Genomic DNA, 11696 nt, shown 5'->3' on the forward strand with positions numbered 1-11696 from the left:
GGGGGGTCCCACCCACGACCCCGCCCAGGCGTGCAAGCCCGCGCGTCACAGGAAGGGCCAGGAGTCTGGGGGGTCCTACCCACGACCTCACCCACGCGTGTAAGCCCCAGGGTCCGCAGGGAAGGGTGCCTGTGGGGGTGGGGGTGGGGGCTTGCCCACCGACACCACCCACCTGTGCACAGCCCCAGGGTCCGCGGCAAGAACCCGGTGTTGTGAGTGGGTGGCGGGTCCTGCCCGCGCCCACACCCACGCGTGCATAGCCCGAGGGTCCGCAGGAGCGGCCAGGAGTCTGGGGGGGGCTGTTCCGTCCACGATCCCGCCCACGCGTGCAAGCCGGCGGGCTCTGCGGGAAGGGGCCTGCCTGGCGGGCCCTGCCCCGGCCGGGTTGCGCCCCCCCCGCCCCCCCACGCGTGCGCAGCCAGGCCGGGCGTTGGGCTTAGGAGGGGCCGCGGGCGGCCACGTGGCCCCGCAGGAATGCGCGGGCGTGAGGGTGGAGCGCGGCCGAGGACGGGCAGGCGCGCTATCCAATGGGCTCCCGGCGCCGTCGGATCCGGCCATTCAGGGCGTGGGGGTGGGGCTGCCTCCCTGTGGGCGGGGCCGGGGCGCATCCCCGGCGGCAGGAGCGGGGCAGGGTGAGGGGCGCTCGGAGGGACGGCGGGCGGGGGTCTCGGCCGGGTGAGTGCGGGCTGGCGGCCCGGGGTTCCTGCGGGGCGAGATCGGGCCGGGAGGCGGGATCCCGGGGGACGATGCGGGCCCAGGGCAGGAGCGGGGGTCCGGGTGGGGGCGTGAGTGTCGGCCGGAGGGAGCAGGGGTCCTGGGGGCGGCGCGGGGCTGCGGCCGGCGCGGGGAGGCGCGGGTCCTCGGAGCGAGCGTCCCGCCGGTTGGTCGCGGGGCCGCGGATGAGCCTTCGCCCCCGACGGCCTGTCCGGTGCGACGGCTCGCGCGCTCGCGCAGTCCGGCCGGGCTGCGAGTCCCGGCTGCCCGCCGCCTGAGGTCTGCGGGTGCGCGCGCCGACGGCGCGGGGCGGCCCTCGGTTCCCGGGGGCCGTGCGGGTGCCGGACCCAGCGCCGCCGCAGCGCCAGCGGGGTGCGCCCTGTGCCTTCTGCCCAGCGCGCAGTGCAGGTCACGGGCCCCGAGCGGCCCCGCGGCTTTCGGGGGGCGTCCTCCCGGCTCCCCTGCGCACAGCCGGCGCCGCCCCCAGCTCCCGAAGTGTGTCCCCTGCACGCTTGGGTACAGACAGTGCGGGCAAAGGATCACAGGCAGCCTCCCAGCTTCCGTGGGGTGCTCCCTGTCCCCTGGCTCGACAGTGCAGGGAGCAGACCATGAGCAGCACCCCAGGTTTAGCAGCTGTTCCCCCCAATCCCCGCAGCCACGCACAGGTGTGGAGTAAGAAGCCCACGAGCATTGCCCCGTGTCCCCGGGGTCGATGGTAGTGGGCTGTCAGGACCCTGCGGGAGAACGGAGGAGTTGAGGTGTTTATTTGGAAGAGTGATTTCCCTTTTCCTCCAAAGACAAAGTCAGTGGCCTGCTTTAGGATGAAGGCGCACGCTACTTACGAAACAGGTGTCCCCCTCCGCCCAGAAACCGAAGCGGGTGTGCCGGCCGCGGCGGGCAGATGCCTGCTTCTCCCCGCGCGGCCACACTTCTCCGTGGGACCCGAAGTTCTGAACATAAACGCTTGAGGAAATGATTCAGCTTGTCCCGGGGCATCAACGTTCAGAAAACAACAGCAGATATATTTGATGTCATGTACGATTCATGGCCATGACTCACTTTCGCCAGAGGTAAAACTTCTTATTAACCCCAAACCTTTGGGGCTTTTCTTTTGGCTCTAGTTGAGCCACAGAGTAAAACTGGGGTCGCCTGCTGCATTCGGGACCCTGTGCAAGGGTTACTTAGTTTCCCCACAGGCTGAACGTTGCAGGGAGCGTGGTTTTCTCTGCTCATTTGTTGCTTACAAAATGTAATCTGAACATGTTTCCTAGGAAATTACTTATTAGAGAAGAAAGAGGAGATTTACTGTTTGTAGTTTTTAAAACATCACTTGCTCCATAATCTGGCAGCATTCCTTTGATTGGCTCAGGGATGTGATTTAGTGGCCAACATCGTTAGGTCGGTGTATCACGTCTTTTTGTCATCAGATACAGACTTTGATGGTGTCTTGTCATTTGTCTAAGATGCTCTTTCCTAACTGGCCAGTCTTTCCATCAAAAGAGTTAGAATAGGACAGAGGAAAAATTGAAACTGATTCCGGATCGCCTTCTACCTTTTAAAAGTTGAGCTTGACTTGCCCTGAATTTACTGTCTGGATCACCGAGACATTCCTAAGCGCCATATTTTCTCTGTAGTTTCTTTTGTGGTGTAGTCAGAAGGAGAGTCTTTGGGAATTCTTTTGGATAGAGGCACGCCGGTGATTTCAAGGGGCTTTGAGAGGAGCCTGCGGTGAGTTCTGGAACTGCTTGCCCGGCCCTGGGTGCGTCAGGTCATCCCACAGAGCTTCTGTTTACTCCTTATGAAATTGCTGGGACGTAGTACCTACGGCTTATTACACCGAAGCTTTCTGCCTAATGAAGAACAACTAAAACCGAGGCGAGTTGGGCTGTATTATTCTTTAAATAATACTTTGAAAACCCCGTCATGAGATACAGTATTTTATTGCACAGGGAGTCCTCAGAAGGCTGCGGGGAAAGAGTCAGGTACTGGAGCACGTTCGTGTTCCACTGATCTGGGACTCCCAGTTTGCCCAGGTAGGAAGGTGAGTGCGGAGAAGTGTGACAGGTGAGGAAAAGAGGTGATAACCACTCAGGAGGTCGCCTTCTCCCTTTTTCATGAAAGCCTTGGACCAGTGTAATTTTGACAAAAGGAGGGAATCCTGGAGCTTTGCAGCAGACAGGGCAGTTCCAGGTCTGCGGAGAGCTGCCGGGGTCCCGCAGGAGAGCGGAGCGTGTTCTGCAGGAGGGTGTGGGCAGGGCTGGCTCCATGGGTGGCCATGTGTCCACCCTGTGACAGTTGTGACAGGTCAGGGCTGTGATCAGGTTGCTGGCTAAGGACAGGGGAGGCCCGGGTGGAGAGCTAGCGGGGCCCCTTCTCCTGGGCCACCGGCCTCAGCCGACACATGCGAGCTCTGTCTGTCCCTGTTCCTCCGGTTCAGACCGCTCCGCGGCGCCAGGCCGGGACGCTGGTTTGCGCGTCTTTCTTTGCGTGTGTATGAAGTTTCAAAACCTTGATGATGGAAATGATGGGCCATCAGAACCTCTGTTCCTCTTGTATTTCCTGCTCTCCTCTAAGTCACCGCCATGAATTGTACCTGCTAGGGGAAGGGGTGTCTGTGCCTTATTTCCTATTGTAATTAACAGGAAAATGATCTTTTGAAATACTAAAAATCCTAAAAATCCTTTGTGTGTGTTCATGTTTTTCTCTTCCATGGACCCTCTTCCAGTATTAGAAATTGTTTCTTAACGTAAAACAGCCTCAGAGCTGTAACAGGGTGCCGTGGCCTGTGTGCGGGGGAGAGCTGGAGAGGGAGTGTGCTTGCCGTTGGGCGTGGGGAGTGGCACGTTGTGCCCGCAAAGGAAATCGAGGCCCCGTGGTGGGGGGTGCGCACCTGGGGGCCCATCTTGGGCTCTGAAATCTTGACCCGGTGAATCACTTGTGACTTGACCTGGGGAATTTATGAAGAAAACAGAATGAGCCGTGGAGGGCACCTGCATCCTTTGCCCTGGCACAGCTCCATGGAGCAAAGGAACCCTTTGCCGGTGAGGCGTGGCAGGCTCCCTGAGGGTCTGGGCTTTGCTTCCTGCGAAGAGGGTCTGTCTCCATCCTCATCGGAACCAGAGCTGTGCGGTCTGGCTATGGAGACCCAGACCCTTACGCGTGGAAATTATGATTTTTAAGAAAGAAATACGGACATTTGCTTTGAGATAGAAATACCAATTGTAAAACTGCAAAGTCACATATAGACGTGAGAACCGAACTTGTGTTTCTTTCCTCGGTATGCGCAGCCTGGGGCTGCCCGGACGAGGAAGGCCGAGGCCCTCTGTCTGGATAGAAGGGAGCTGTGCGCGCAGAGCGCTCTGTCATCTCTTCCTTACTTCTCTCGAGGGAGAATGGAGTGGGCACTGAGCTGACGGCAAGGGAAGAGCCGTGTTCACGCTGATTTGCGCTGTGCCCAGTGAGCAGAGAGGTTGGAAGCCTGGACTCGGAAGCGTTGGTGTTCAGGGAGGCTGTGGTCCGAGTTTCCCGCACACAGAGTCACCCCACTGGGCTGCCTCATCAGACCAGGTCCTGCCTTTCTAAGGGCAGCTTGAGAGTGGCTTGAAACCCTAGGGCATTGGCTGAGCGGTCTGGACGGGACCCCTGTGTGGGCCAGTGTAGACACAACCCAGGGAGTTCCAGAGCTATTGATGAGCACATTTCTGAGGCCGGAGTTTGTTTCTCCGCGAGAAGCCTTGAGCTGGGGTAGAAGGAATTCACTGTGTCTTTTTACTCCCCGTGGGAGCAGGTGTGAGCCTGGCCGGGTCGCCGGACCAGACAGCCGCGAGGTTGTGGGCTGTTGCTTGCTTCCTCCCAAGGACAGGGACTGGGCTCCGGCCCTGCTCCCGTCTGCCCCGTCCTCTTGCTGCACAAGTCGTAAGAAAGTTGCTTCCTGTTTGGTTCTCAAGCCGGCAGCTCAGCCGGGGGTGGGAAGCAGCCCACGGTGGCGTGGACCATGCCCTGCGTGCCCCGCCTGCTCCCAGGGCGGAGCTGCTGCGAAATGTCATCTGCGTGGGTTCTGTGAATTCCGCCGGCAGAAGCTCTTCTTCCAGAGCCACACCCCTGAGAAAGTCTCTCTCCGCTTTGCTGTGCTGTGTGGAAGAGGCCAGTGTTCATTTGGAACTGAAATCTCAGCTCCTGCTGTTAGGTTCCAAGGCCACAGGGCACACCAGTCTCCTCGGAGCTCTAGTTCCGCAAGGAGCCCCACGGGCCAGACGGAAACCGAACCGGGGTGGCGGCTGCTGCTGCTTCAGGCTCCTCCCTGAAAACTGTGCAGCAAACCGTGGTTTGTGTTGATGTCTCAGGAAAGAGGACAGGTGCACCATTCTGCCCCAGCACAGGGGGACGCCGGACGTCTGTCACAGGCGGCTGGGGCAGGAGGAGAGATGCCTGTTTCCCAGGACCTTGGCCAGAGGGAGATTTGGACCCTGGGATGCTTCTCTGCTCAGCTTTCTCAGACGAGCTCATCCCACAAGGGGAGGCGGTGTGTGTGCTCCCCTGGAGTCGAGGAAGGTGTCTGGCTCCAGGTTTCCTGTGCAAGCTGATTCCTCTTTTTTTTTTTTTAAAGATTTTATTTATTTATTTATCAGAGAGAGAGAGAGAGTAAGCGAGCACACAAGCAGGCAGAGTGGCAGGCAGAGGTGGAGAGAGAAGCAGGCTCCCTACCGAACAAGGAGCCCGATGCGGGACTCGATCCCAGAACCCTGGGATCATGACCTGAGCCGAAGGCAGCAGCTTAACTGAGTCCCCAGGCACCCCAAGTGGATTCGTCTTATGGCTCATTTCCCTGATGGTCTTCAGGGTGCCATAGGTGGACCCATTGTCCCAGGCATCCTGACTGTGTAAGAGCTCTGGTCACCTCTTCCTCCGGGGCTCTGCTCTAGGAAACTGGAGGGAGTGTGTGGAGAAACCATCCGAGTAGGCCTCCACTTCCCCCTTGCTGAGATGGTCTGGTGACTGTGATAACTGGTCTGGAACTGGAAAGCAAGAGACAGGGCTGGGGTGCTGAGGTGGGGACGGTGGCGGTGCTTGCGAGTCACATAGGGGCCAGGTGGGTCTTCACTGGCAAGGTGATGCTTGAGTGAAGTTTGGAAGAAGGTGAGTGAGATCACACCAAGAGCCTTCTATCCGAAGGGAGAGCATGTGCAAAGGCCTTGGGGCAGGAGCAGCAAGAGGGTCCTGTGGTCACAGGAGACAGCTTAGGGCATGACCTCAGGGAGGTGATAATAGTGTGACAGAAAGCCATTACAGAGCCGTGACCCCGTGGGACCCTGTTTCACGGGGCCATCCTGGCTACAGTACTGAGTTCAGATGACACAGGGTTGAGGATGGCAAGGGAGGTGAATGATGAAGCTTTTCCAGGAACTCAGGCAGAGATGGGCTCCAGGGTGGACCAGACAGGCGGCCTTGGAAGGAGGGGTCAGTGCTATTCTGGGCACCTGTTGACGATGGAGCTCACAGGGCTTGCTGGTGGGTTCGTTATCGGGGATGCAGGAAAGGAGGAGTTGAGTAAGTCCGAGCGCTTGTGGGTTGTCCTGAGCAAGGTGAGGCCGGAGGTTTCTGGGGGAAGGAGGTAGTCCGGCTGCCGCCTGCTGAGGAAGGTGCCTTTCGCAGTGGACCTGCTGATGTTTGTGTCTGGGGGGCTCTGAACTTCTACCTCCTCGGCAGCTTTCATTTACAGTTCTCCGCCACTCCACACACTTGGTGTTTTCCAAAGATCTAGGTTATTACCAACTTCCAGTAGCAGGAAGAAACCTGAAGAGGATTTCCCTCTTATGAAAAAGTCAAAAAGTGGGCATCACATTCAGCATCTGTTTTGTGGGGAACCCCTACGGGCGGCATGCGCCCCGACCAGCTCCTTCCTGGGCTCTGCTCCCCGCCTCTGGCCACCAGCGCTTTGACCTGTGTCTGTGAGCATCCGCTGGCCTTTATCTCCATGTATTTTGGGCATCCGGTAGGATGTTGTGTCCTGAGGCCTAAGAAGAGCCAGAGAGAAGTAATTTTGGGGTCTGACATGCTCACTCATTTTCCTACATGAATGAAAGGTCATTCCTTCTTCAGTTTACACCATTTCCGTTGTGAAAGATTTCATAGGAACGCGGCACTTCTGGCTGGGGAACCTGTACCCCTTCCTGCAGGGTTGGCTCCGTCCTGTGCTGCGCAGCGCGTTCCATGACTTCCGGAGTTTTGGCTCTCCCACACGCTTCGCTCATTTTGCCCAGTCTCCACCCCTGGCAGCCGCTGATCTGTTCTTTGTACTTATGAGCTCATTTTTATGCCACGTAAAATGAGCTCAGATGGGATTTGTCTTTCTTATTTCAGGGTGCCGTCAGGGCCGTCCACGTTGTTGCAAACGGCAGGGTTTCTCTCGACGGCAGAAGAGCACCCCCTGCACGTGTCAGACGCTATATTTTCTTCCTGTTCAGCCATCAGTGGACACCATGTGATGGCTGTCCACATGGTGGCTGTTGGGATAAGGCTGCCGTGGACGTGGGGGTGCACATACCCTTTCAAGGTCTTATTTTTGTTCTTTTTGGGTAAATATCCAGAAGGGGGGGGGCTGAATCATATGGTAGTTCTAGTTTTTGTTTTTTGAGGACCACACTGTTCTCCGGAGTGGCCGCACCCGCTTGCCTTCCCACGGGCAGTGCGGGAGGCTTCCCCTCTCTCCGCGTCCTCGCCAGCACTTACGGTCTCTCATCTTTTTGGTACTAGCCATTTGGACAGGTGGGAGACAGTATCGCGTTGTGGTTTGGTTTCCATTTCCCTGATGGTCAGTGATGTTGAGCATCTTTTCACATACCTTTTGGGCACCGGAAGGTTTTCTTTGGAAAGCTATTCAGACCCTCTGCCCATTGTTTAGTTAGGTGGTTTGTTGGCTACTGTCGTATGAATTGTTTATATGCTTTGCGTTTAACCCTTTATGAGATACATGATGTACAAATATCTTCTCCCATTTCTTAGGTTACCTTTATATTTTGATGACGGTTTCCTTTGCTGTGTGGAAGCATTTAGTTTTAAGTAGTCTTTATTTATTTATTTGTTTAAATGTGCTGTTGCTGTCTTTGCCTTTGATGTCAGATTCAAAAAGTCGTCACCAACACTGGTGTCCGGGAGCTTACTGTGCTTTCTTCTAGGCGTTTATTGCCTTCTAGGTGTTTATAGTTTCAGACCATATGTAAACGTCTCTAATCTATTTCAAGTTAAGTTTTGTGTATGTCGTGATGTAACGCTCAGTTTCATTCTTACACACTGCACGTGTCTGAGTTTCCCGGCTCCATTTGCTGAAGACACTGTCCAGTGTGCACTCTGGGTTCCTTGGCTGTAAATTAGGTGAACATGCGTGGATTTATTTCTGAGCTCTCCCTTCTGTGCTGTGTGTCTGCTTTTATGCTGCTCCCAGACCATTTTACTGATTCCTGGAGCTTTGCCACGTAGTTTGACGTCAGGAAGTGTGATGCCTCCAGCTTTGTTCTTACTCGAGGTCGCTTTGGCTATTTGGGGTGTTTGTGGTTCTTTACCAATTTTAGGATTATTTCATTGTTGTGAAAAACACCACTGGAATTTTAATAGGAATTGGATTCAGTCTGTAGATAGCTCTGGGTCACATGGACATTTTAACAATATTCTTCCAATCCATGAACATGGAATATCTTTTTTTTTTTTTTTTAAATTTGTGTCTCTTTCAATTTACTTCATCAGTGTCTTAGAGATTTCATTGTATAGGTTTTAAACCTCCTTGGTGAAATTATTCTTAGATTTTTTTTTTTTTTTTTGATGTGGTTGTAAGTGGGATTGTTTTCTTAATTTTTCTGATGATTTGTTATTATGTATGGAAATGCAACTGATTTTCACATATTGATTTTGTGTCCTGCAACTGTACTGAATTAGTTTTAGCCATTTTTTGGTGGAGTCTTTAGGGTTTTCTATAGGTAGTGTCATGTTGTCTACAAACAATGATGATTTTCTTCTTCCTTACCAATTTAGATGCTTTTTTTTTCTTTTCTTGCCTAATAGCTGAGGGAGGGCTTCCAGTACTGTATTGAGTGGACGTAGTGAGAGGACATCCTTGTCTTGTTCCTCTTCTTACAGGGGAAGCTCTCAGCTTTTCATTGAAGGGCATGTGAGCTGCAGGCTTACCACATGGACACTTTATTATGTTGGAGGATGTTCCCTCTAGACCCACTTGTTGAGAGTTTGTTTTTTTTTTTTAATAAATGGATGTTGAACTTTGTCGACATTTGTCTGCACTGATTGTAATGATCATAAGATTTTACCATTTTGTGAGTGTCGTGTCTCATTGATCGCTTTGCGGATGTCGAGCCATCCTTGATCCCTGGAATGAATCCCGCTTGATCATGGTGTTTGATCTTTTTCTCGTCATGCTGGGTTTGGTTTGGCACACTTTGGATGAGGGTTTTACAGCTTTATCAAGGCTGTTGGCCTGTGATTTTCCTTCATTGTACTGTTTTTGTCTGGTTTAGTGTCAGGGTAATGCTGGCCTCCTAAAATGCATTTAGAAGTGTTTCCCATTCTTTGTTTTCCTTGAAGAGTTTGGGAAGGATTGGCATTCTAACTTTAACCTTTGGTAGAGCTCATCAGTGAAGCTGTCTGGCCTTGGATATTTGTTTTTTGGGCAGGTTTTTGATGATTGATTCCATCTCCTTACTAGTAATTGGTCTGTTCAGACTTTTTGTTTCTTTGTGATTCTGTCTTTGTAGGTTGTTTGTAAGGACTCTAGTTTGGACCATTTGTTTGCTTATAATAGTTCACGTTACTGTCTCATGATGCTTCGTGTTTCTGTGGTGTCGTCTGAATGGTTCCTCTTGTCGTTTTGGTTTTCTTTGAGTCCTCTCTCCTTTTTTCTTAGTAGGTCTAGTGAAAGGTTTGCGAGTTTTATCTTTTCAGAAAAACAGCTCTTCATATCCCTGAGGTTTTCTATCATCTTTTCGTCTTTATTTCCTGATCTTCGTTATTTCCTTTCTTCTGCTAACTTTGGGCTTAGTTTGTTCTTCATTTTCTAGTTCCTTGAGGTATAAAATTAGGTTGTTCATTGGAGATTTTTCTTGTTTCTTTTTTTTGGGGGGGAGAGAGCGAGCACAGGCAGACAGAGAGGCAGGCAGAGGCAGAGGGAGAAGCAGGCTCCCGCTGAGCAAGGAGCCCGATGTGGGACTCGATCCCAGGACCCTGGGATCATGACCTGAGCCGAAGGCTTAACCCACTGAGCCACCCAGGCGTCCCATTGTTTCTTAATATAGGTATTTATTGGTACAAACTTCCCTCTTAGAACTGCTTTTCTTGCATCCCATAGGTTTTCTGGGTGTTAATGTTTCCATATTCATTTGTCTCAAGGTTTTGTTTTCCGATTTTCTTTGGATTCTTCTTTCCCTCACTGGTGTCTCAGTAGGATATCGTTTAATCTCCGCATACTTGTGTCTTTTCCCATTTTCTTGGGGTTGAGTTCTGGTTGCATACTCTTGTGTTTGGAGGAGGTTCTTGATACGATTTCAGCCTCCTTAGATTTGTTGAGACTTGTTCTGTTGCCTAAGCTGTGCTTTCTCCTAGAGAACATGCGTGTGCACTTGAGAAAAATGTATATTCTGCTTTGGGAGTGAATTGTTCTGTGTTAAGTCCGCCTTGTCTAATGTACCATTGAAGGCCAATGTTCCTTATTTTCTGTCTGGACATCTGTCATGCAAACTCTACCCGAAGACTCGGTGGGGCTCCAGGAGAAGATGCCCATCACTCTGGAGGGCTGCTGGTCACGGAGTCCCGAGTCTCCCAGTTGTCAGTATCTTCATGGTCATGAGCCTCCACTCCTGCCCCGTGGCCTCCCGAGTGTTGCCTCTGTCTGATTGGCCATCCTCCCCGGTGCTCCAGCCACATCAGTCACCTGATCAGACACCTCTGTGGGTCCCCTCTGAGCCCAGGATGAGGCCCTGCCCTGGTGGGGCCTGCAGGTGCCCATGGCTGGTGAGCCGCCTCTCCTCCCGCCCTGGGGCCTTCCTCCCCTCAGTCTTCCTCCCGGAAGCCCTCCCTTCTTCCCTGCTCTGGGCTCCTTCTCGCCTCATGGAGTCTTAGCTGGCTCTATGTCTGCGTCCCCGCCACAGGCCTGCTGCGTGGGCAGAGTGACAGTGCCATCTGGACACTCTGCTCTTCTTCTTCCTGGGGTCCACGGTGTGGCCCCAGTGGCCGTTGGGTGTGGGCGGCAGCCCCAGCACCCCCGGGGCGGGGTTGGGAGTCGCGTCCTGCGCGGAGGAAGCAGGTAGGGCTGGGCCTCCCCACGGCCGGCAGAACTGCTGGCCCTTGGTGTTTGAGGAGCGGCTCACTGTGCTCTGGGGTGACGGTGCTTATTCTGGGTCTGACTGATGCAGTAGCACTTCGGCACGGTGCCCCTTCTCTGTGGGAGCCCCTCAGTACACTTCCTGTACACGGCCCCCTCACTGTGGGAATGCGAGCACAGGGCAGCCCCTCCCCATGTGGAGCCCCCCCACCCCCACCTCGCCCACCGCGGGCAACCAGGGGCATGGACTCTGGCCCCGGAGCCTCCCCAGAGACTTGCATGCTGAGGCCTGGTGTCCTTGACCGCGAGGGCGGCCTTTAAACCTGGAATTCACGTCCTGCAGGAGATCTCTGTGCGCGTGGTCTTCGGGGAGGGACTAGCGATTTCACTGGGGGGCGCGTCCTGAGCTGACCCTTTCCTGGGGTGTTCCGTCCCCATCTTTGGATGGGGCCCAGCGGCTGTGGGGAGTGACAGGGTGGCCCGAGCAGGCTGCGGAAGGGGACCAGCCCCAGCACTAGTCAGAGATCCGGCGCTTGCTGGCCGGCTGCCTGGGGGCAGGGACCGGTGGGCGGCGTCACTTGAGCCCAGCACTAGTCAGAGATCCGGCGCTTGCTGGCCGGCTGCCTGGGGGCAGGGACCGGTGGGCGGCGTCACTTGAGCC

At 54.4% G+C, this 11696-nt stretch overlaps 1 protein-coding gene across 6 annotated transcripts in view; it reads left to right on the forward strand.

Moving 5' to 3' along the window:
• Positions 1-595: 595 nt before the first annotated feature.
• The window catches only part of ARHGEF10 (Rho guanine nucleotide exchange factor 10), an 81824-nt gene continuing 70723 nt past the window's right edge, over positions 596-11696 (forward strand). For 3 of the 6 annotated variants that reach the window (XM_059384236.1, XM_059384241.1, XM_059384242.1), the window contains exon 1: positions 597-675. The gene's annotated coding sequence lies outside the window, so the exon portion shown is untranslated. Of the gene's footprint in view, positions 676-1511; positions 1785-10982; positions 11018-11696 lie in introns of those variants that run through there. The other 3 variants (XM_059384238.1, XM_059384237.1, XM_059384239.1) reach the window with 3 other exon arrangements.

This window comes from Mustela nigripes, chromosome 18, assembly GCF_022355385.1.
Source record: "Mustela nigripes isolate SB6536 chromosome 18, MUSNIG.SB6536, whole genome shotgun sequence".
In the NCBI taxonomy this organism is placed as follows: domain Eukaryota; kingdom Metazoa; phylum Chordata; class Mammalia; order Carnivora; family Mustelidae; genus Mustela; species Mustela nigripes.